The sequence below is a fragment of the Balaenoptera ricei genome, chromosome X (assembly GCF_028023285.1).
Source record: "Balaenoptera ricei isolate mBalRic1 chromosome X, mBalRic1.hap2, whole genome shotgun sequence".
NCBI lineage: Eukaryota > Metazoa > Chordata > Mammalia > Artiodactyla > Balaenopteridae > Balaenoptera > Balaenoptera ricei.
Genome location: NC_082660.1, coordinates 105330251 through 105354115, shown reverse-complemented (window position 1 = coordinate 105354115; position 23865 = coordinate 105330251). Strand labels below are relative to the sequence as shown.

Genomic DNA, 23865 nt, shown 5'->3' with positions numbered 1-23865 from the left:
AAAATGATGATGGACCATGATATGAGAATCTATAATGAATTTATAGCACAAACATCATGACTCATAAGCTTGTCACGCAAGAGCAATTTTAAAAAGGAGTCCTTGCAAATGGATACCTATGTTCCTTGCTCCCTTATATCCTGAAGTGACATTTTACCACATACTAGGAAACTGTATAATACTGAATTAACATTAGCACTTGAAAAGAAAAGGCAGTATTATGAAGCAGAGATTTGTATACGTCCATTAAGGCTTAAGTATCCGTCTAGTTCTATGACTTTGGGCTCCACTTGTGACTGTGATGGTAATGCCTACACATAGAAGGTGAGATGGGGGGTTGCGGCAATTCTCAAGATGGCTCTGGTTGCAGCATCTCTTACCAAGGAAACTTATTGGTGGGGGCGGGGCATGAAATCCTCAAACTTTATGAGCATCAAATTTCCTTAAAACTTGCTTTCTTTTTAAATTGCCCTTTTTTTTTCTTTGCAATGGTGAATATTTGATGGTTTCATTTCTTGCACTGAGCTTTTTCCTTGCTTGTCCATATCAGAAATGTTACCATCCTGAGGATGCGGTATACCAGAAGTCTTCCTGGGTTTGAAACTGGGGTGGGGGGGCATCTAATGAGCTGTCAATAGTGATGTCCATTTACCTGGTCCTCAGTATACAAGGTAAGGGTGGAGAGAGGAACAACTCTGTTTCTAGAGCCTTTTACCAAGACACTGAGGGATGGCCTCTCAGATTTCTGTTCTTGAAATGTGAGGCCTGGATGAGAGAATGTGAATTTGAAGCAGGTTTTGTCAGAGATCTTTTGTCTCAGGGCATGAATTTATCTATTCGTTCAACAAATATTTATTGAGTACCTGTTACATGTTAGGCAATGTGCTAGGTGCAGTGTATATAGTAGTTAACAATATAGCCATTGTCACAGACAGGCATTAATTTTTTTATTAAAAAATTATTTTTATTTAAAATAAAATATATTAAGATAGATTTGGAATTAAAAATTTTATATGAGCTATTACAGAAAAGGCCAGGGTGTTATGAATGAATAATGGAGACTGGTAGCACCTTTCAAATCGATGAGGGGAAGTCTCTGAAGAGTGACATTTAAGCGGACACCTGAAGGATGAGTAGGGTGTTAATCGGGTAAAGAGAGGTGGGCGGTGGGGATAAATGTCCCATAGCATGTGTGAAGGCTTAGAAGAGAGAGGCCCATGTGGCTGCAGGCAGAGAGAGAGGGAAAACTCGCTCAAGATAAACCTGGGAAGGCAGACCGAGGCCAGGTCATGCTGGGTGAATTAGTTTGCTAGCGCTGCTGTAACAAGTACCACAGACTGGGTGGCTTAAAACAACAGAAATTTACCGTCTCATAGTTCTGGAGGCTAAAAATCCAAAATCAAGTTGTTGGTGGGGTTCGTCCCTTTAGAGGGCTGTGAGGTAGGGATGTGTTCCAGGCCTCTCCGCTTAGCTTGTTATGTAGCCACTTCTTCTCCCTGTGGCTCTTCACGTTGTCTTCTCCCTATCTGTGTGTCTCTGTGTATACATTTCCTTTTTCTTTTGTTTTTCCATATATATAATGACACCAGTCAGATTGGGGCCTACTCTAATGATCTCACTTCAATTGATTACTTCTGCAAAGACCTTCTCTCTAAATAAGGTCACATTCTGAGGTCCTGGAGGTTAGGACTTCAACATACGGATTTTGGAGGGACACAATTCAACCCATAACACAGAGCCTTGGAGGATATGTTAGTATTTTGGACTCTTCTCTGAGTCCCTAGAGCTGCCATTGAGGAATATTAATTTTTAAAAAGATCCTTCTATTGTGTGGGGAATCTATTGTGGGGAGTTATATTAATTTTTTATGGCTGCTGTAACCAATTCACACAAATTTAGTGACTTAAAAAACACACACAGATTTATTGTCTGTACTGCAAGTGAAAAGTCCAAAATCAGCTCTCTGGGCTAAAATCAAGGCAGAAGTGTTTTCCTTCTGAGGGCTGTAGGAGAGAATCTGTTTCCTTGCCTTTTCCAGCTTCCAGAGGCCTCCTGCATTCCTTGCCTCATGGCTCCTTCCTCCATTTTCTTTTTTTTTTAAATTTATTTATTTAATTTATTTATTTTTGGCTGCATTGGGTCTTCGTTGCTGCTCGCGTGGGCTTTCTCTAGTTGCGGCGAGTGGGGGCTACTCTTCGTTGCAGTGCGCGGGCTTCTCATTGCGGTGGCTTCTCTTGTTGCGGAGCATGGGCTCTAGGCACGTGGGCTTCAGTAGTTGTGGCCCACGGTCTCAGTAGTTGTGGCCCACGGGCTTAGTTGCTCTGCGGCATGTGGGACCTTCCCGGACCAGGGCTCGAACCCGTGTCCCCTGCATTGGCAGGCAGATTCTTAACCACTGCGTCACCAGGGAAGCCCCTTCCTCCATTTTCAAAGCCAGCAATGTAGCATCTTCTCTCCTCTCTGACATCAGCTCCGATCATTACATTTTCTCTCTCTGACTCTGCCTCCCTCTTATAAGGACCCTTGTGATTACATTGGAGACAACTCTATAATCCAGAATAATCTTCCCATGTCAACATTCTTAATCACATTGGCAAAATCCCTGTTACCATGTAAGGTAACCCATACATAGGTTCTAGGGAATAGTTTGTAGACATCTTCCTGTGTGTGTTGTGGGGAGGGGTGTGTGAGGGGCATTATTTAGTCTACCACAGGAGTAAAGGATGAAAGCAAAAAGCCAGTCACAAAGCTTCTGTAGCCATCTGAGCAGGAGATGATTGTAGCTCAGACCAGGTGGCAGTGGAGATGGAGAGAAGTATTCAGATTGAAGAATTGTTTAGGACACAAAATCAACAGGCCTTGCCAATGAATTGGATAGGATAGGGGAGTGAGAGAGATGCGGTCAACTGTAGTTTGGTTTATATCTACTATGCCTCCTCGTTACTCTGAATGTCATCTTTATATCATAGACTAGGAAATTAAAACTTGCATTTTAAAAATGCTCCTGTATACTTCTAAAAGGAACCATTTTTGCATTCGAAAAGAAGCTTTGTTTCTGTGCTTACTTTGGCATAGGTAGAAATTTTATTTTTAACTTTTTGGAAGAGTTGTGTAAAACAGTTTGCTCAGATTTGAAACCTTATGAATAAATCATTTGAAACGGCTTCCTAAATTTGCAATTTATCCCATTAAGTTTGAAAATGAAAAAGAAGCTCAAGAATTGGAAAATAAAGTCAACTAGCAAATGAAAATTGGTTGAATGTTCAACGTGCGTCAAGAGCAAGTGGTAGTTGAAATACTAAAAAGAAAGAATTTTCCTGATCAGATGACCAAAATTTGCACGTGGTCTGTATGACATTACAAGAAAGGAGGCTGGATTCTAGTTGGAGGTCTCCAGAAAAGTCCAGTTGAGAAGACTGGCAAAGATATACCTGTTGAGAAGCTCCTTGACTGATTCCTATAATCAGGAGCTCCAGGGGATATTGAGGAATGAGGAAAGGGAAAACATAAAACTATTTGGGCATTCTTGGGCGAGACAGTTAGCACATTACAGGTGCACTTGGAAGCAAATTCAGCATATGGAACTAATAGCTATTTTATGATGTTTGACATATCTCTAGAAGCACATCCCAGAATCCCATTCAATGAAAAATCCCTTTAGGAAAAATAAATGATCAGCTTAAATGATGACTCTGCCCAGCAAACAGAAGAAAAGCTGTTTCAGAAGTTGATGAGTTGTTGATTCATTTCTTTTTTGCAAGTTTCCAGCTGAATTTGGAATGAAACATATCCACTGCATCCGGCGCTTTCCATTTTGAATCGTTTCTAGTGCATTCTATAGTTTAATACGGTCTTTTATGGCAAGATATAATTGTTCTGAACTGTCACTAGATGTCTTTTATTAACTGCAGTTTGGCCTAAATGGAAAAGATATATTAATACTATGTTTGTTTTAGTGATGGAGAACTAAAGTATCATACATACACCTAAGTCCATGTAGGTAAGTTTATTTGTACTAATCAAACAAACTGTCTAGAGCATTAGAAACTCTGGGCCATAGCATCATCTAATAGATAGACTTATCTAGGCAAAGGAGTGGGTTCAGCACTTTTCCTCATTTGTTCTGCCTCTGTCTGCTCCAGCTCCTCCAGAGATGGGCCTACTCCGTTCACCATTTGAAATCTCAAGTGGTCTGATCCTACTTTCTAATCTATAAACAAGTCATATAGTATTTAGCCTTTTCCTGATTTGGCAGGGGGGGGGGGCGGCATTTTCATCTGTAATGAAAGCCTTACTAATTTACTAGTCCAAGCACATTTGTATAGCTCCATCACATGCCCACTTTAATAGATGCCACCTGATACAGACGCCTACTACTTAGAAGCTTGCCTTATAAGCCTACTCAGTGTTTGAAATTTAGGCCACCTAAGAAAGGAAGTTCACCCATAGACACCGTTTCAGGTTTTGGTAAGGACTGGGGAGGGAAGCAGGAAGAATGAATAAATGAATGAATGAGACCTCATCTGGTATTTATATGACAGTGTTTCCACCTATAAAAATAGGGGGCTGTATTAGATTTCTAGGGTTCCTTCCAGCTCCTGTGGAAGATAATCTGGAGAAAAATATCTCACTTTCTCATCTTCAGGACCTCCCACTCTGATACTGTTCCCTAGCCCTTACCAAAAGGATGAAAACATTTTATAGCTGCTCCTAAAACCACATGAACTGTGGGCAAATGTATCACAGTATTTCTGGAACAGCATGCCAACTCTTGATTATTTATTATGTCATGAGTTCATGAGTGAGTGGGCCATGGTGATCTTCCTTCACAAGGGGGAGGACAGGTAGGCAGTGTATGCCCATATGACGTGTGGATGACATCCCGAGGTACAGGAAAAGCCACATGATATGACGGAAGGAGCATGGGTTTTGGAGGACTATAGATATGGGTTTGATTCCTACCTCAACCATTTTTCTATCAGTGTGATCTTATGTAAGTTATTTGAGTTCGATTAGCCTCACTTTCCTCATATGTGAAATAGGAATAATGATTCTATTGCCTATCAGGGTAGATATTCAGCAGTGATCCTTATTATGCTAAAACTATTTGTCACTCTAGGAAAGCCAAAGGTTTGTTCAGAAAGAGAGAGAGGGTTGCCTACACATTTTCCTTCATTCTGTGTGTTGCGGTACTAAGAATCCTCTTGTACGCCACTGCTGCCACCAATCTCTTGACTAATTCTTGCCCTTACCTCAAGCTCTCAATGTTAAGAGCACAAGGGGTTTGCAGCTCTTGACCTTCTGATATATGCCTCTCTGTGGTTCAGACAAAATGTAATGAATCTCCCCTCTCCTCCCATCTTACCGTGGTTTGCCTACATGGTGAAATGCAAGACACAGTTAAGCATGTGAAGATTTTACTATGAGATGGATAATATCTGTGATGGTTCATTTTATGTGTCAACTCAACTGGGCTAAGGGATGCCCAGATACCTGTTAAAACATTATTTCTCAGTGTGTCTGTGAGGGTGTTTCTGGAAGAGATTAGCATTTGAATCAGACTGAGTAAAGAGATCTGCCCTCACTAATGTGGGTGGGCATCATCCAATCTGTTGAGGACCCAAATAGAACAAAAAGGCAACTGAAGGGTGAATTCTCACTCTTCTTGAGCTAAGACTTCCATTTCTCCTGCCCTCGGACACTGGAGTTTCTGGTTTGCAGACTCTTTGGACTCAGACTGAATTATACTTTCGGCTTTCTTTTGCTTGCAGATGGCAGCTGGTGGGACTTCTTGGGCTCCATGACCACGTGAGCCAATTCCTATAATAAATCTCCTCATATATATCTATATGTAGATCTATCTTTCTATCTATCTATCTATCTCCTATTGGTTCTGTTTCTCTGGAGAACCCTGACTAATACAATATACAAATTAATATTAGTAATAATAATTACAATAATGGCAGCTAACAGTTATGAGCATTTACTGTGTTCTGTGCTTTATGCTTAGTACTTGACCTTCATAATCACTTAATCATCACAACAGTCTGATGAGATGGTTACTATTATTATTCTCATGTTAAGTCAAACACATTAAGGCTCAGAGAGGTTAAGTAGCTTGCCAAAAGCCATGTATTGTAACTAGTAAATGTAGGAATGGGGATTTGAGCCCAAATCTGTTTGACTCTATAGCCCGAGTTTCACCACTAAGCTATTTTAAATGATCCCCAATTGCTGTGAGAATCAAATGAGACTGTAATATGGTAATGCTTTAAAGACCTAGAAGTACTATCAAAATGGAAGGGCTTATTATTACCCAAACGATTAACTGAACCTAGCACTGTTTATTCAGATGCTTGGCAGCGTGTAGACAAAGCCTAAGGCTGTAATGGACCTTTTCCAAGTGGCAAAAGCTTAAATGTAATATAAGCTAATTGGTGACACGTCTTGATTTTCAAAGCATTAGGCAAGCTCATAAGTTCAGCTTCCTATCGGCATACCTGTCTCTTTTAAGTAACTGCACCTGTTTTACAATTCAGAGTGATTACATAACTTCAGAGCACTGGCGATTGCTCTCCAGCATTCAATTCTCTTAACAAACATTTATTGAGCACCTTTACTCTATACTATGTGTGTCTATGCAGCATCTCCTGTGTTCAGAGCATTCTTTGTCTGGATAGAGCTTTGTGACTTATATTTGGAAACACTACTTTGAAAAGCCCAGAGCAGAAAGACCGAGATAAAAGTTGTTTCCTCCAGTGAGAATAGATATTTACCTGGAGTTCACAGGTTTATGGTAGTGGTTTTCATATTATACATAGTAAAATCATTCAAAGAGCTTACCTGGGTTTTACTACTAAGATTCTGATTTAGCTGCTTTGGGATGGTGGGGGTTTTTTTTGTTTGTTTTTTGTTTTTGGCTGCGTTGGGTCTTCGTTGCTGCGCGCGGGCTTTCTCTAGTTGCGGCGGGCGGGGGCTACTCTTTGTTGCAGTGCGCGGGTTTCTCATTGCGGTGGCTTCTCTTGTTGCGGAGCACGGGCTCTAGGCGCGCGGGCTTCAGTAGTTGCGGCACGTGGGCTCAGTAGTTGTGGCTCACAGGCTCTAGAGCATGGGCTCAGTCGTTGTGGTGCACGGGCTTAGTTGCTCAGTGGCATATGGGATCTTCCCGGACCAGGGCACGAACCCATGCCCCTACATTGGCAGGTGGATTCTCAACCACTGTGCCACCAGGGAAGTCCGGGATGGTGGTTTTAACAGCTGCCTAGGTGATTCTCATTGTCCAGCCAGGCTTGTTGAGCCACTGGTCCATAGCATCTTATCCCACCCAAGCCTCCAGCTAATGAAGGAATGAAATAGAAAAGGAAAACTACCAGAAATTTGGCTTTAGGTCCAACCTACTTGCTTCCTTTTCTCATTCCCCTCAATCCTTATGGTCACCCTATCCCTTTTAAGTGTCTGAATTTGGGCTTATAAGAAAAATATCCACACTCTAACAAGTGAAGTGAAAATCTGGGTAATCAAATAGTCGAAACCTCACGTAGTTATAGAGGTCGGGCTGCTAATACAAATGAGGGAGGCGAGCCAGATGGAGACTGTGGTGAACTTAAGACTACAGACCCCGTCAAACATGAGGGTGGTGAAGGGGGCAGCAGCTGTGACTATAATCCAGTCAGTTGTTCTCAGAGTTCTCAAAGTGTGGTTCTTGGACTTGGTCTAGGAACATCAGAAGAAAACTTGTTAGAAATGCAAAAAGTCAACCTCTGCCCCCAGATCCACTGACTGAATCTGCATCTGGTGCCTGGGAGTGGAGGTGGGGGGCAGCAGTCAGTGGTCTAACAAGCCCTTCAGGGGATTCTGATCCAATACAATGTTTTCAAACCACTGTCTATAGTAATTCAAGCCCGGTGTGACCAGATCTGATTTTTCAAGAAAAGCCAGGAATCTGGCTTTCTTTTATCGAGCATCTTTAAACTGTGCTGTACGTGTTCATGGAACATCTCCTGTGCTCACATTATTCTGAACATCTCTTCTTGGCTTTCAAAGATTGGCAACTAATTCAGATTTTTGTTTGTTGTTTTTTTGAATACACCTTATGGTCCAAAGAAAACACATCCTTGGGCTAACCCGCAATTGTCTCGATCCTACAAGGGTTAAATAGTTTTGAAATAATCTTCACATCTTCGTGACATTCCCCGACCCACGCCTCAGTATCCTGAGTAACCAATTAAACCATGAAATTTGGAATACTGGCATAGGTAATTTCGATATGAGAACCCCAGCCTAGGTTTCCTATTAGTTTTATGGATAAAAACAAACAAACAAAAAACTAGGAAGGATTGTGGATTAAATCAGTGTCACAAGTTTGAATCCTTTCACTCTCAAACCAAATTTCTAGACAGAGCCCATCCCTGGGTATTCATAATAAATTGCATAAATATCCAGTGAAGCCTCTTGATTTTTTTCAGCCTATTCCACTTATCTGGAGAGTAGGGAAGGCATGCAATGCCTAGATTGTGAAATTTACAACTCTAAGTACAGTCATGACTTTAGCACTCTTTCTACATTCGAGGAATTATGTGTACGTGAGAGAGAGATTTACTTAGACTGTGCTCATCAAATGGTGGTTTTTGAAAGCTATTGTATAGCACAGGAACACTGGAGTTTAAAATATAGGATGACCAACCATCCCAGTTTTCCCAGGACTGAGGAGGTTCATGAGAAGGGGAACTTCCGGTTTCAAAACCAGGACAGTGTGAGAAAACCAGGACAAGTTGGTCTTCCTAGTCTTTAGTGCTCGTGTTTCTCTTGCATCACTTTGCTTTGGATGTAGAACAGAATAAAGGTGGGAGTTGGTAGAAAAGTTACATTGTATTGTTAAAAACAATTTTATAACTGGCTAAAATCAAAAGGCAGACATTGTAGGAAGGGAAATTTTAGCCAGAAATAAGAAAAGACTTTCAAATGGAGGTGCCACTGAAGTGCCTGACATGAGATATAATATCCTGGAAGTCAGGCAGGATCCAACACAGTGCTGACCCCAGAGAGAGTTTAAAACATGGTCAAGTATGGAGACAAAGGACTAAAGCTTTTGAGGCACCTGGTCTGAAGGCCAAATGGAGGTCAGTGAATTGCAAGGTAATCATGTCAGGATAATCAAGAACAGGGCAGGAAGCAGTGTACGAGGTGCATCAGAGCGAACAGTCCAGCACAGAGGTAGTTAAACAACAAGAGGTTATTTGCAGCCTATTTTTGTGTGGTGGTAGGTGGTTCTATGGTATAGGAGTAGACCTCATGAATTAAAGGCATAGGGCAATAAGAAACTTTAACATCTACAGTTGATGAAAGGTTGGATTAAATGACCTCATATTCCCATTCAATTTTGATAATCATTGAAAATTCAGATTCTGTTAAAAAAAAGATACTTAACATGCTTATATTATTAATCTTTGACTCTATATCTTTAAAACTTGGGGTAATAAATCAAACTTTGTGAGATTAATGTGAGAATTAAAGAAAATGCATCATTTAGCACAATGCCTGGCACATAATAGTTGCTCAGTAAATGGGAGCTATTATTATTATTATGAAAATTCTTAAAATACATTTTCCTAAATCTAGCCTTTTTTTTTCTGAATTTTTGAATTTTATTTATTTTTTTATACAGCAGGTTCTTATTAGTCATTGATTTTATACACATCACTCTATACATGTCAATCCCAAACACCCAGTTCATCACACCACCACCCCCACCCCCTTCACTTTCCCCCCTTGGTCTCCATACATATGTTCTCTACATCTGTGTCTCAATTTCTGCCCTGCAAACCGGTTCATCTGTACCATTTTTGTACGTTCCACATATATGCGTTAATATACGATATTTGTTTTTTTCTTTCTGATTTACATCACTCTATATGACAGTCTCTAGATCCTTCCACATCTCAACAAATAACCCAATTTCGTTCCTTTTTATGGCTGAGTAATATTCCATTGTATATATGTACCACATCTTCTTTATCCATTCGACTGTCGATAGGCATTTAGGTTGCTTCCATGACCTGGCTATTGTAAATAGTGCTGCAATGAACATTGGGGTGCATGTGTCTTTTTGAATTATAGTTTTCTCTGGGTGTATGCCCAGTAGTGGGATTGCTGGGTCATATTGTAATTCTATTTTTAGTTTTTTAAGGAACCTCCATATTGTTCTCCATAGTGGATGTATCAATTTACATACCCACCAACAGTGTAAGAGGGTTCCCTTCTCTCCACACCTTCTCCAGCATTTGTTGCTTGTAGATTTTCTGATGATGCCCATTCTAACTGGTGTGAGGTCCTCATTGTAGTTTTGATTTGCATTTCTCTAATAATTAGTGATGTTGAGCAGCTGTTCATGTGCTTCTTGGCCATCTGTATATCTTCATTGGAGAAATGTCTATTTAGGTCTTCTGCCCATTTTTGGATGGGTTGGTTGATTTTTTGATATTGAGCTGCATGAGCTGTTTCTATATTTTGGAGATTAATCATTTGTCCATTGATTCGTTTGCAAATATTTTCTCCCATTCTGAGGGTTGTCTTTTCATCTTGTTTATGGTTTCCTTTGCTGTGCAAAAGCTTTTAAGTTTCATTAGGTCCCATTTGTTAGTTTTGTTTTTATTTCCATTTCTCTAGGAGGTGGGTCAAAAAGGATCTTGCTGTGATTTATGTCATAGAGTGTTCTGCCTGTGTTTTCCTCTAAGAGTTTTATAGTGTCTGGCCTTACATTTAGGTCTTTAATCCATTTTGAGTTTATTTTTGTGTATGGTGTTAGGGAGTGTTCTAATTTCATTCTTTTACATGTAGCTGTCCAGTTTTCCCAGCACCACTTATTGAAGAGGTTGTCTTTTCTCCATTGCATATTGTTGCCTCCTTTATCAAAGATAAGGTGACCATATGTGTGTGGGTTTACCTCTGGGCTTTCTATCCTGTTCCATTGATCTATATTTCTGTTTTTGTGCCAGTACCATATTGTCTTGATTACTGTAGCTTGGTAGTATAATCTGAAGTCAGGGAGTCTGATTCATCCAGCTCCGTTTTTTTCCCTCAAGACTGCTTTGGCTATTCGGGGTCTTTTGTGCCTCCATACAAATTTTAAGATTTTTTGTTCTAGTTCCGTAAACAATGCCATTGGTAACTTGATAGGGATTGCACTGAATCTCTAGATTGCTTTGGGTAGTATAGTCATTTTCACAATATTGATTCTAACAATCCAAGAACATGATATATCTCTGCATCTGTTGGTATCATCTTTAATTTCTTTCATCACTGTCTTATAGTTTTCTGAATACAGGTCTTTTGTCTCCCTAGGTAGGTTTATTCCAAGGTATTTTATTCTATTTGTTGCAATGGTAAATGGGAGTGTTTCCTTAATTTCCCTTTCTGATCTTTTGTTGTTAGTGTAATGCACTAACAATGCAAGAGATTTCTGTGCATTAATTTTATATCCTGCAACTTTACCAAATTCATTGATTAGTTCTAGTAGTTTTCTGGTGGCATCTTTAGGATTCTCTATGTATAGTATCATGTCATCTGCAAACAATGACAGGTTTACTTATTTTCCAATTTGTACTCCTTTTATTTCTTTTTCTTCTCTGATTGCTGTGGCTAGGACTTGCAAAGCTATGTTGAATAATAGTGGTGAGAGTGGACATCCTTGTCTTGTTCCTGATCTTAGAGGAAATGCTTTCAGTTTTTCACCATTGAGAATGATGTTTGCTGTGGGTTTGTCATATATGGCCTTTATTATGTTGAGGTAGGTTCCCTCTATGCCCACTTTCTGGAGAGTTTTTATTATAAATGGGTGTTGAATTTTGTCAAAAGCTTTTCCTGCATCTATTGAGATGATCATATGGTTTTTCTCCTTCAATTTGTTAATATGGTGTATCACATTGACTGATTTGCATATATTGAAGAATCCTTTCATTCCTGAGATAAACCCCACTTGATCATGGTGTATGATCCTTTTAATGTGTTGTGGGATTCTGTTTGCTAGTACTTTGTTGAGGATTTTTGCATCTATATTCATCAGTGATATTGGTCTGTAATTTTCTTTTTTGTAGTATCTTTCTCTGGTTTTGGTATCAGGGTGATGGTGGCCTCATAGAATGAGTTTGGGAGTGTTCCTTCCTCTGCAATTTCTTGGAAGAATTTGAGAAGGATGGGTGTTAGTTCTTCTCTAAATGTTTGATAGAATTCACCTGTGAAGCCATCTGGTCCTGGACTTTTGTTTGTTGGAAGAGTTTTAATCACAGTTTCCATTTCATTACTTGTTATGGGTGTGTTCATAGTTTCTGTTTCTTCCTGGTTCAGTCTTGGAAGGTTATACCTTTCTAAGAATTTGTCCATTTCTTCCAGGTTGTCCATTTTATTGGCATAGAGTTGCTTGTAGTAGTCTCTTAGGATGCTTTGTATTTCTGCGGTGTCTGTTGTAACTTCTCCTTTTTCATTTCTAATTTTATTGATTTGAGTCCTCTCCCTCTTTTTCTTGATGAGTCTGGCTAATGGTTTATCCATTTTGTTTATCTTCTCAAAGAACCGGCTTTTAGTTTTATTGATCTTTGCTATTGTTTTGTTTCTATTTCAATTATTTCTGCTCTGATCTTGATGATTTCTTTCCTTCTGCTAACTTTGGGTTTTGTTTGTTCTTCTTTCTCTAGTTCCTTTAGGTGTAACGTTAGATTGTTTATTTGAGATTTTTCTTGTTTCTTGAGGTAGACTTGTATAGCTATAAACTTCCCTCTTAGAACTGCTTTTGCTGCATCCCATAGGTTTTGGGTCGTCGTGTTTTCATTGTCATTTGTCCCTAGGTATTTTTTGATTTCCTCTTTGATTTCTTCAGTGATCTCTTAGTTATTTAGTAAGGTATTGTTTAGCCTCCATGTGTTTGTCTTTTTTTTTTTAAAGAGCTAGAAGTGCTCTTTTTTTTTTTTTTAAACTTTGGGTTTATTTTATTTATTTATTTATTTATTTATTTATTTATGGCTGTGTTGGGTCTTCATTTCTGTGCGAGGGCTTTCTTTAGTTGTGGCAAGTGGGGGCCACTCATCATCGCGGTGCACGGGCCTCTCATTATCGCGGCCTCTCTTGTTGCGGAGCACAGGCTCCAGACGCGCAGGCTCAGTAATTGTGGCTCACAGGCCTAGTTGCTCCGCGGCATGTGGGATCTTCCCAGACCAGGGCTTGAACCTGTGTCTCCTGCATCGGCAGGCAGATTCTCAACCACTGCGCCACCAGGGAAGCCCTGTTTGTCTTTTTAATGTTTTTTTCCCGTAATTTATTTCTACTCTCATAGCATTGTGGTCAGAAAAGATGCTTGATATGATTTCAGTTTTCCTAAATTTACTGAGGCTTGATTTGTGACCCAAGGTGTGATCTATCCTGGATAATGTTCCATGTGCACTTGAGAAGAAAGTGTAATCTGCGGTTTTTGGATGGAATGTCCTATAAATGTCAATTAAATCTCTCTGGTCTATTGTGTCATTTAAAGCTTCTGTTTCCTTATTTATTTTCATTTTGGATGATCTGTCCATTGGTGTAAGTGAGGTGTTAAAGTCCCCCACTATTATTGTGTTACTTTCGATTTCCTCTTTTAGAGCTGTTAGCAGTTGCCTTATGTATTGAGATGCTCTGATGTTGGGTGCATATATATTTATAATTGTTATATCTTCTTCTTGGATTGATCCCTTGATCATTATGTAGTGTCCTTCCTTGTCTCTTGTAACATTCTTTATTTTAAAGTCTATTTTATCTGATATGAGTATTGCTGCTCCAGCTTTCTTTTGATTTCCATTTGCATGGAATATCTTTTTCCATCCCCTCACTTTCAGTCTGTATGTGTCCGTAGGTCTGAAGTGAGTCTCTTGTAGACAGCATATGTATATGGGTCTTGTTTTTGTATCCATTCAGCAAGCCTGTGTCTTTTGGTTGGAGCATTTAATCCATTCACGTTTAAGGTAATTATCGATATGTATGTTCCTCTGACCATTTTCTTAATTGTTTTGGGTTTGTTTTTGTAGGTCCTTTTCTTCTCTTGTGTTTCTCACTTAGAGAAGTTTCTTTAGCATTTGTTGTAGAGCTGGTTTTGTGGTGCTGAATTCTCCTAGCTTTTGCTTGTCTTTGAAGCTTTTGATTTCTCCATCGAATCAGAATGAGATCCTTGCTGGGTAGAGTAATCTTGGTTGTAGGTTTTTCCCTTTCATCACTTTAAGTATAGCATGCCACTCCCTTCTGGCTTGTAGAGTTTCTGCTGAGAAATCAGCTGTTAACCTTATGGGAGTTCCCTTGTATGTTATTTCTCGTTTTTCCCTTGCTTCTTTCAATAATTTTTCTTTATCTTTAATTTTTGCCAATTCGATTACTGTGTGTCTCAGCGTGTTTCTCCTTGGGTTTATCCTGTATGGGACTCTCTGCACTTCCTGGACTTGGGTGGCTATTTCCTTTCCCATGTTAGGGAAGTCTTTGACTATAACCTCTTCAAAAAGTTTCTCTGGTCCTTTCTCTCTCTCTTCTCCTTCTGGGACCCCTATAATGCAAATGTTGTTGCCTTTAATGTTGTCCCAGTGGTCTCTTAGGCTGTCTTCATTTCTTTTCATTCTTTTTTCTTTATTCTGTTCCACAGCAGTGAATTCCACCATTCTGTCTTCCCGGTCACTAATCCATACTTCTGCCTCAGTTATTCTGCGATTGATTCCTTCTAGGGTATTTTTCATTTCAGTTATTGTTTTGTTCATCTCTGTTTATTTGTTCTTTAATTCTTCTAGGTCTTTGTTGAACATTTCTTGCATCTTCTCCATCTTTGCCTCCATTCTTTGTCCGAGGTCCTGGATCATCTTCACTATCATTATTCTGAATTCCTTTTCTGGAAGGTTGCCTGTCTCCACTTCATTTAGTTGTTTTTCTGGGGTTTTATCTTGTTCCTTCACCTGGTACATAGCCCTCTGCCTTTTCGTCTTGTTTGTCTTTCTGTGAATGTGGTTTTTGTTCCACAGTCTGCAGGATTGTAGTTCTTCTTGCTTCTGCTGCCTGCTCTCTGGTGGATGAGGCTATCTAAGAGGCTTGTGCAAGTTTCCTGATGGGAGGGACTGGTGGTGGGTAGAGCTGGCTGTTGCTCTGGTGGGCAGAGCTTAGTAAAACTTTAATCTGCTTGATTGCCTATGGGTGGGGCTGGGTTCCCTCCCTGTTGCTTGTTTGGCCTGAGACAACCCAACACTGGAGCCTATCTGGGCTCTTTGATGGGGCTAATGGCAGACTCTGGGAGGGCTCACGCCAAGGTGTACTCCCCAGAACTTCTGCTGCCAGTGTCCTTGTCCCCACGGTGAGCCACAGCCACCCCCTGCCTCTGCAGGAGACCCTCCAACACTAGCAGGTAGGTCTGGTTCAGTCTCCTATGGGGTCACTGCTCCTTCCCCTGGGTCCCGATGCACACACTACTTTGTGTGTGCCCTCCAAGAGTGGAGTCTCTGTTTCCCCCAGTCCTGTCAAAGTCCTGTAATCAAATCCCGCTAGCCTTCAAAATCTGATTCTCTAGGAATTCCTCCTCCTGTTGCCGGACCCCCAGGTTGGAAAGCCTGACGTGGGGCTCAGAACCTTCACTCCAGTGGGTGGACTTCTGTGGTATAAGTGTTCTCCAGTTTGTGAGCCACCCACCCAGCAGTTATGGGATTTGATTTTACTGTGATTGTGCCCCTTCTACCGTCTCACTGTGGCTTCTCCTTTGTCCTTGGATGTGGGGTATCTTTTTTGGTGAGTTCCGGTGTCTTCCTGTCGATGATTGTCCAGCAGCTAGTTGTGATTCTGGCGTTCTCACAAGAGGGAGTGAGAGCACGTCCTTCTACTCCGCCATCTGGGTTCAGGGCGTCAAATCTAGTCTTTCTTGATAGAAAATTTTGTTGTCTCTTTTTATTTTTTTTTGTAATTTTCAAATTGTGAACCTAATTTTTTAATCTGGTAAATGTCTCATAGTAAACATTGCCAAATTATTGATGCTTGGTGCAAATATTTCAGTTCTCCTTATAATTGTTTTTTGACATGACCTTAATAACAATAACTTTTTCTCTTGTCCATAATTTAAGTTTTCACTTAATAAAGTTTGCATTGCATTTCTAATTGCTTTGCATGACATTCTCCCATATACTCTTTAAGTCATTTGGGATATAACACTAAACCATGTTAATGAAATTAACCCCACTCATTGAACTTAAATAAGATGCTATACAACCATAAATCATGACATATGACCACCCCTAGTTTTTATTATTTACAATTTATAGTAACTGATTTGGAGTTTATTTTATTAATTTAAAAGAATATAATGTTTCATAGGGAAGTAGCATAACTAGAAGGTGATGGAATAGAATAGCTATTAAGTGCATGGGTTTTTGTAGTCAGGCAGATTGGTTGAAATCTTGGTTCCAATATTGTGGAATCCTTGGGAAATTATGCGACTTATGTTAGCCTCAGTTTTCTCATCTCTACAGTAGGGAAAATAATGTCTACATCAGAGTGTTGTCAGTGAGGCTTCAATTAAATGAAATGAGTCTTAGAAAGCATTTAGAATGGTAAGTTGCTCAGTAAATGTGAATCCTTTCTACCACCACTATTATTGTTAGTCATTTAAACATCATAAAACAATCTTTTAAAATCCTCATTTTGATGAAAGATATCAGATGTATTCTTTCTGTTTGAATCTGATATTTTATCTGATGATTTATGGCATACTTCTATCTTGCATATTCATCTTTACACCTTGTCTAGTATATTTAGCATTTAGGCATTTAAGAATATTTAATGCCTAATACTGTGTGAGCATTTACAATTCAGAACATTCAGCTGGTCAATGAGAATGCGCACTGACCCTAACAGTACGTTAATACCATGCCACTACATACTGGTTGACTATCAACCTGCCTTTGACATAGGGCTGAAGGTGTGGCAAAATTTCATGGAGATTTGAAAGGCCAAAGGTTGCAATATGATCAGGCCAAAGAAGATTTGAGTATGGGCAGGCCCACAAAGATAAAAGTCTAATGTCTATTGTGATGTATTATTCTTTACTAAGATTCTTGCAGATGGTATGGGGTTTCAGGTCCAGTTTTCCATTCATTAAAGTCTTTGGTGCTGGGTATAATCTTTGGTATGGCATGATTATATTACTTAGTGGGAAACTAGAGTGAAGATAGCTTAGTTTTCTTCACTCATTTAGGTAATAATAGCAGAGGCATAGACTTTGGAGTAAGACTTATAATCTGTGTGACCTTGGATATGTTATTGAACTTCTCTGTATCTCAGTTTCCTCAAAACATTGTGGGACTGACCTCTACATACAGCTTAATTTAAGTATCGTGTTGTCCAAGCCCGCTTTGACACCCCATCAGTAACTCCAGATATTTAGGGACACTGGCCAGATTCTCTGCTACAAATTAATTTTAACTGTAAAGTATCTATAACATGTAGCATATTTGCTTAGGGAAGGAGAGAATGCTAGAAATTAGACTATCAAAGGTAAATGTATACATTTAAAAGGGTATTATAGCTCCAAAAAGAATTAGAAATCATCGGCTAGGTTTTTGGTAGTAGAAGAATAAAAGTTAATTGGAGTCAGGCAAAGGCGTAAGGCAAGTTCAATAAAGGACACCAGTCTCTGTTTCAGTAATGCCAAATATCCAAAAGGATATAGAAATATAAAGATAATTATTCAGATATGTTAAAATAACTCCCTATTAACCAGGTGATTTTTGTACAAATGTTAGGCATTCAGATCCTTCAAAGATAATAAAGTCCTTAGCAGGTCATCATGGTGCCTTGTAGACCACAAGAAGGAGTTTGCGTTTTATTCCAAGTATGATTTAAACTTCTGGATAGTTTTGAGCCAAGGAATGTTATATGATCAAATTTATATGTTAAAAAATGCCTTAGGATGTTTAATGGATAATTGATTTTTGAAGTGCAAAAGAGGAATCACCTTTGGTGAAATGTTTGAAATGATAGTGGCTAGGAGAAGAGTAACATTGGTAGAGGAGGTGATAAAAGGTAAAATTTAGTATTTATTTTTAAGATGGAGCTATTAAGATTTCCAGGTATGTTTTATATAGCTGGTGGGGTGATGGAAAGAGCAACGATGTGAATGATGGTGCTATTTCCTTACTTGCGGAAGATGTGAGACAGAGCAGGTTTTTTCTGCTCTCACTCCCAACCTCCAAACCTGTGTTAATCCCGTCATCAATTTTCTGTATTTCTACTCCTTGGATGGTAACACTATTGAAGAATCATTTCTCCCTGCTGATTGGTTTCACCACTGTCGATTTCTTCTTTTAATTCATCTGAGTTCTCACTGTTGTCTAGCAATGTGTTTATTTAACTATTAAATTCTGCATGGGAGATACTCCAAACTCTTCCACTCTTCTCAAGCCACCCTCTGCCCTTTGTTCCTCCTATTCTTGGCAAGTAACCGTATACAGTTGTCGACTGAAAAATATGCGCAACGTGAGAGTTGTGAGTTAAGTTTTATTTGGGGTAAAATGAGAACGATAGCCTGGGAGACGGCATCTTGGATAGCTCGGAGAAACTGCTCCAAAGAGGTGGGGGGAAGGTCAGTGTTACATATGACTTTAGTGAAGGGGGGACGTGCAGTCAGGCACACATTTTGGCAGAGGCTGGCTGCTAGTCACGAGGAGCAGATGTCACTGCCAATGATTTTAGTGCTTTTCTAGATATGAGGAGATGCAAGAATTGGGCTCATAGAATCTTCTGAAAATTTCTATCTGAAAGCCTGTTCTACCAGTTTTTCCCAGAGCTCAGAGTTCCTCATACCTGATCTCCACCCTGAACTCCTTTCAGGGGGTGTTGAAGGTCAGAGGCTGCAGTGGCGTGTGACTTAATCCTTGTAGAGGCAGATGGCAAGTGCCAATTTGTAGGTGGCACAGTCATCCCTCAGAATCTGCAGGGGATCGGCTCTAGGACCTGCCATGGATTCCAAAATCCCCTGATGCTCATTCCCATAGTCAGCCCTCTGTATCCACGGATGTGGAAGCCTCAGATACAGAGGTCAACTGTATTTTACTTTGTAGAGCATTTTAAGGTCATTTGATATATTTTCTCACATTTTTAGGACCTCCTCTGCTTTCCTCCTGTCCTTAAGGAGAGTTTCCCTATTCCTTTTCAAGGTTAATATCCCACTTATGCTGTTGATTAATGGAAGAGAGGGTAGGGAATTGAATTATCTTTTCCTCTCTTCCTGGTATCTTCAGAGAGCTCATTTTCCTTTGAGATTGTTAATTATAATGAGTGTGTTAGCCTAGATCTGTCAGGGCCCACCAAGTGAAGAAGGACCTTCTGGAAGCGAAATGAGCACAAAGGAACGAAGAGGGGAGAGAGGTAGAGACAGGGACACAGAGACAGACAGACGGACACTGTTTAAGTCCCCTTGGATCTTGCCCAGGTTAAAGCTACATATAGCCCTAGCCTTTGTTATATAAGCTTATAAGGTACAGTTTTAGATTTTTGCTTAAGCTAAGTTGAGTAGAGTTTCTGTCACTTGTGACCTATTGAGCCCTCTTATGGTGATCCCTGAAACACCTCTGTAACTCTAGGAACCAAAGTGAAAATAACTCTTCTTGAGTACAGTCCTCAACACTTACTTTTAGAAAATGAAGACATCTTGAACATATTTTTTATTTAAAAAGGAGAAAGAAGCATTGGGAGAGAGCTGATTGATGGAAAAGGTGAGAGGAAGAAATGCTCAAAAGCATAGGCAAGCAGTTAGCTTTAGAGTGGAGAATGAAAATCTGAGTCAGGGAGGAAGATGAGAACTCTTTCTGGATCTATTCAGTCTTGTTGAACCAACTTTGTTTACATGCCTGTCCCAGAACCAGCCACTGTGGCTAGAGACATGAAATGTTCTTGCTGACCAAGCCAAGGGCATGAACCAGGGATGACCATGACTAGAGCCACCTTAAATGGAGTGGGAGTGGCTTCCCATAGGGGAAAAAATGAGCCATAAAAAGTCTGAAAACCAGTGCCCTAGAACAAAAGTCAGCAAACTTTTTCTCTAAAAGGCTAAACAGTAAATATTTTAGGTTTTGTGGGCCATTTGGTCTCTGTTGCCACTACTCAACTCTACCTTTGTAGTGTGAAAACAGCCATAGACAATAGGTAAATGAGTAGGCTTGTCTGTGTTCAAATAAAACTTTATTTACAAAATCAGGCAGTGGACTGGATTTGGTGTGTGGGCTATAGTTTGCCAACCCCTTTCCTAGAAGGTTGGCAGTGACCTGTTTGAAAAACCCAAAGAAATTTTCTTAGTGCTCCTATTCCTTGAGCAGGAACCTGAAAACGGCCTAGAGTCATAGAAGAAGGGAACATTTTTTAAAGCAGAGCTTCTTAGCCTTATTTTTTAGATGCACAATGATTTCTTATTCTATCTTCAGTAATATCCCCATCAACCAAGATTTGTAGAGCAATCTCCCCCCAAATTTGATATTCACTACTAGGAGTTCATGAGATGATTTTAGGTGGCACAAGGATAAATATTTTAAAAATTTTAATAGTTATACTAAATCTTAAAATCCATGTTTTAATAGATTTCATTGCTTATTATGGTGCTGAGTTAGACAAAGTAGGTTGATTTAAATAATATAACACATGAATGATACAAATTGAGGAAACGGTTAATGAGCATTAACTCTCAGTTGAGCTATGGCATCTATAGGCCTTTTGGATATGATTTTTGAAATTATACATGCTCTCTTATTCCTTCCTCCATGCCTCAGACCCTCCCTAGCCAAGAGATTGCAATACACCTTTCTAGGAGGCAGGCTTCCCCATTCTCTCCACTTTGGGACTTTTCTATTTTTAATGGGTTAAGTGCAGTTCACTGGCTCTTGGCCCAAAAATCTTCAAGATATCATGTAGTACTTGACATCACCAATGTCTCATCTTCTCATGGCCAAGCTAAAGCCAACAGCTTACCATGTGAGACAGCTTTTCTGTCTGTATTCTGTTTCTGTTAATAGTGCTACCGTCCTGTTAGTCACGCAGACTGAGAACTTGGTTCACATCTTTAACTCTTGCTCTTCCTGGACCATTCTGACTAATTATTTTAGGCATTTCTATCATCCAATGACTATTCATTCTATTCTCTGTGAGAGGACATTTATTCCATAACTTTTTGTGGGGAAGATGTCAGGAAGGAGTTCCTCTTACTGCTCTCCCATCCTCTGGACTTTGGCTCTAAACAATCCTGTACACTACTGCAGGATTAATCTTCCTAAAGCACGAATCTGACATGTCATGCTCATGCTCAAGCATAGTCAATGGCTCTGCATTATCTACTAAATGATGTCTAAATTCATTAATATAGTATTCAAGATCCTTGACAGTCTGCTCTCGCCTAATTATTGATTGGTCCATGTATTCTACTGCTTCCCTCTATATTCCCTGAGCTCCAGTGAACCCAAGTGCCTCCACAATTTCATTATACTTTTCCCCTCTGTGCTTTTGCATACTCTATTCTCCTGTCAAGAAACCCTTCCACTTTTTATTTTCAAAATCCTATCAGTTTCGAATGATTAAGTAAAATGATGCCGTATCCATATCATGGAATACTTTGTGGCTGTTAACATGATGGTTTACAGGGGTTTTAAACATTTATTCACTTACATGACAAATATTATAGAGCATCTCCTACATGCCAGACACTCTGCTACGTGCCAAGGATACAGAGGTTCAAAGGACAGACACAGCTGATGCCATCATAAAGCTTAAGTTAGAGTGGGGTGTTTAGACATTGAGGAACTCAGTTGAGGTGTGCTGAGTGCTTGAACGATAATAGTGGGGGTGATACGGACATTTAACCTCGTCTAAAGGTAAAGGGCAGCTTCTTGGAGGTAGTCATGTTTTAGGCATGCCTGAAACATGGAAAGATCGTGGTTCTTAAACTTTTTGGTCTCAGGACCCCTTTGCATTCTTACAAATAATTGAGCTTTTGTCTATATGGGTTATACATACATATTTCAATACTTACTATTAGAAATTTAGAGTAATTGACAATTAAATAATTGTCAATAATTGTAATAATTATTACAATCAATTATTACAACATTACAATTATTACAATTACAATTATTACAATTACAACATTACAATTATTACAACATAACAATTATTACAATTATTACAATCACTCTCAATTGTAATAATTGACAATAATTTAATTGACAATTAAAAATGTGTATGTCAATAGGTTTATTATTTTAATAACAAATACCTGTATTTTACAAACCACAAAATGTTTAGTGAGGAAAGTGGCACTTATATTTTTACTAATCTCTTTAATATCTGGCTTAATAGAAGACTGGATTTTCACATCTGCTTCTGAGTTCAAGCTTTCTTGATGTGTTGTTTTGGTTGAAGACTATGAAGAGAGTCCAACCTCACACAGATATGTAGTTGGAAAATGGAGGAGTATTTTAATAGTCTTGTCAGATAATTGTAGATATTCTTCTTTGACACTACACCAAAACTCAACAAGTGGCAATTTCTCAAAGGTTAGCTGCAATATGGAATCTGAAACGCTATCAATGAACTTTTCATACTCTGTTACATTAAAACCATCTCGTCTACTTTTTTACTTTGAATGGATCCTTTAACTATACATGATTTTGACCTCGTGGATCCCCCGAAGGGGGCTCTCGGATCCACAGGGACCCTCTGATCACACTTTGACAGCTACTGGAGTGAGAGTTACTTTGATATTTGGGGGAGGGCAAAGATAAAGAAATATTCCAATGGTCAGAAAAGCACACACAGGAAAATGCATAGGTTATGATGTTACTGAATATACAAGATATACACAGGAGGATCTCAACTCTTTAAAGGAAAGTGATTAACGCAGAATAAAGTCTGTAAGGAAATACTCCAAAATGTTAACAGTAGTTCTTCACAGGTCATTTGCTGTGCTTTTAAAATTTCCCCAAACTTTTCTATTTTCAACAATGAGCTGGTTATTACTTTGAAAATTAATGAAAAATAAATCCTAAGTATCTTTTATTTTTATTATTTTTTTTGGCAGTGCCGCACGGCATGAGGGGATCCTAGTTCCCCAACCAGGGATCGAATCCGTGCCCCCTGCAGTGGAAGCAGAGAGTCTTAACCACTGGACCTCCAGGGAAGTCCCTAAGTATCTTTTAAAATTCGGCTTATAGGTTATACCCTTTATGAAGCCTTTTCTTCTTCCCTCCCCAATCCAGAAGTAACCTCTCCTTGTTTAGTGCTTTCCTAACACTTAGTTTGCACTTTCCTATTGGGACTTCAAACATTTTGTAGTGTTATTGTAGGGCTGTTCATAGAGATTGTACCAGTTTTATTACCTGGAGGGTAGCAACTAGAATTTGTTTCCCCAGCATCATGCAGAGTTCCTTATATTGTAAAAGGGCTCAACAATTTTTTTTTTTTTTTTTTTTGGGAATTAAACTGAATTGAAATCCTAAGTGTTTCACCCAGTTTAAATGACATTTTAAAATGTTATTACTAAATAACATACAACTACTCTAGAAAATTTGGGAAAATAGAGAAAAGTATAGTAAGACAGCACAGCATCATGGTTAACAGCAAAGGCTTTGCAGTTCTACTGACGTAGCTTCAAATCCTGATCTGCTATGTGCTTATTACTATCTCCACGTGGCCACGGATGTGTCTCCTAATCGTTGTGATTCCTAGTTTCTCCATCTGTGAAGTGGAGGTTATAATCATGCCTCCCAGCATTGTTGTGAGGAATTGATGAAATAATGTACATAAAACTCCAGGTATACAGTAATTCTTGATGAATGGTAGCTACTT

General features: G+C 39.3%; 1 long non-coding RNA gene across 2 annotated transcripts in view; it reads left to right on the top strand.

The window, feature by feature from the left end:
* Positions 1–23415, top strand: part of LOC132357733 (uncharacterized) — a 329214-nt gene extending 305799 nt beyond the window's left edge. The window contains exons 4-5 of one of the 2 annotated variants that reach the window (XR_009500287.1): positions 5772–5808; positions 23099–23415. This is a non-coding gene — a long non-coding RNA (uncharacterized LOC132357733). The remainder of the gene's footprint in view (positions 1–5771; positions 5809–23098) is intronic. The other variant, XR_009500286.1, reaches the window with a different exon arrangement.
* Positions 23416–23865: the final 450 nt, after the last annotated feature.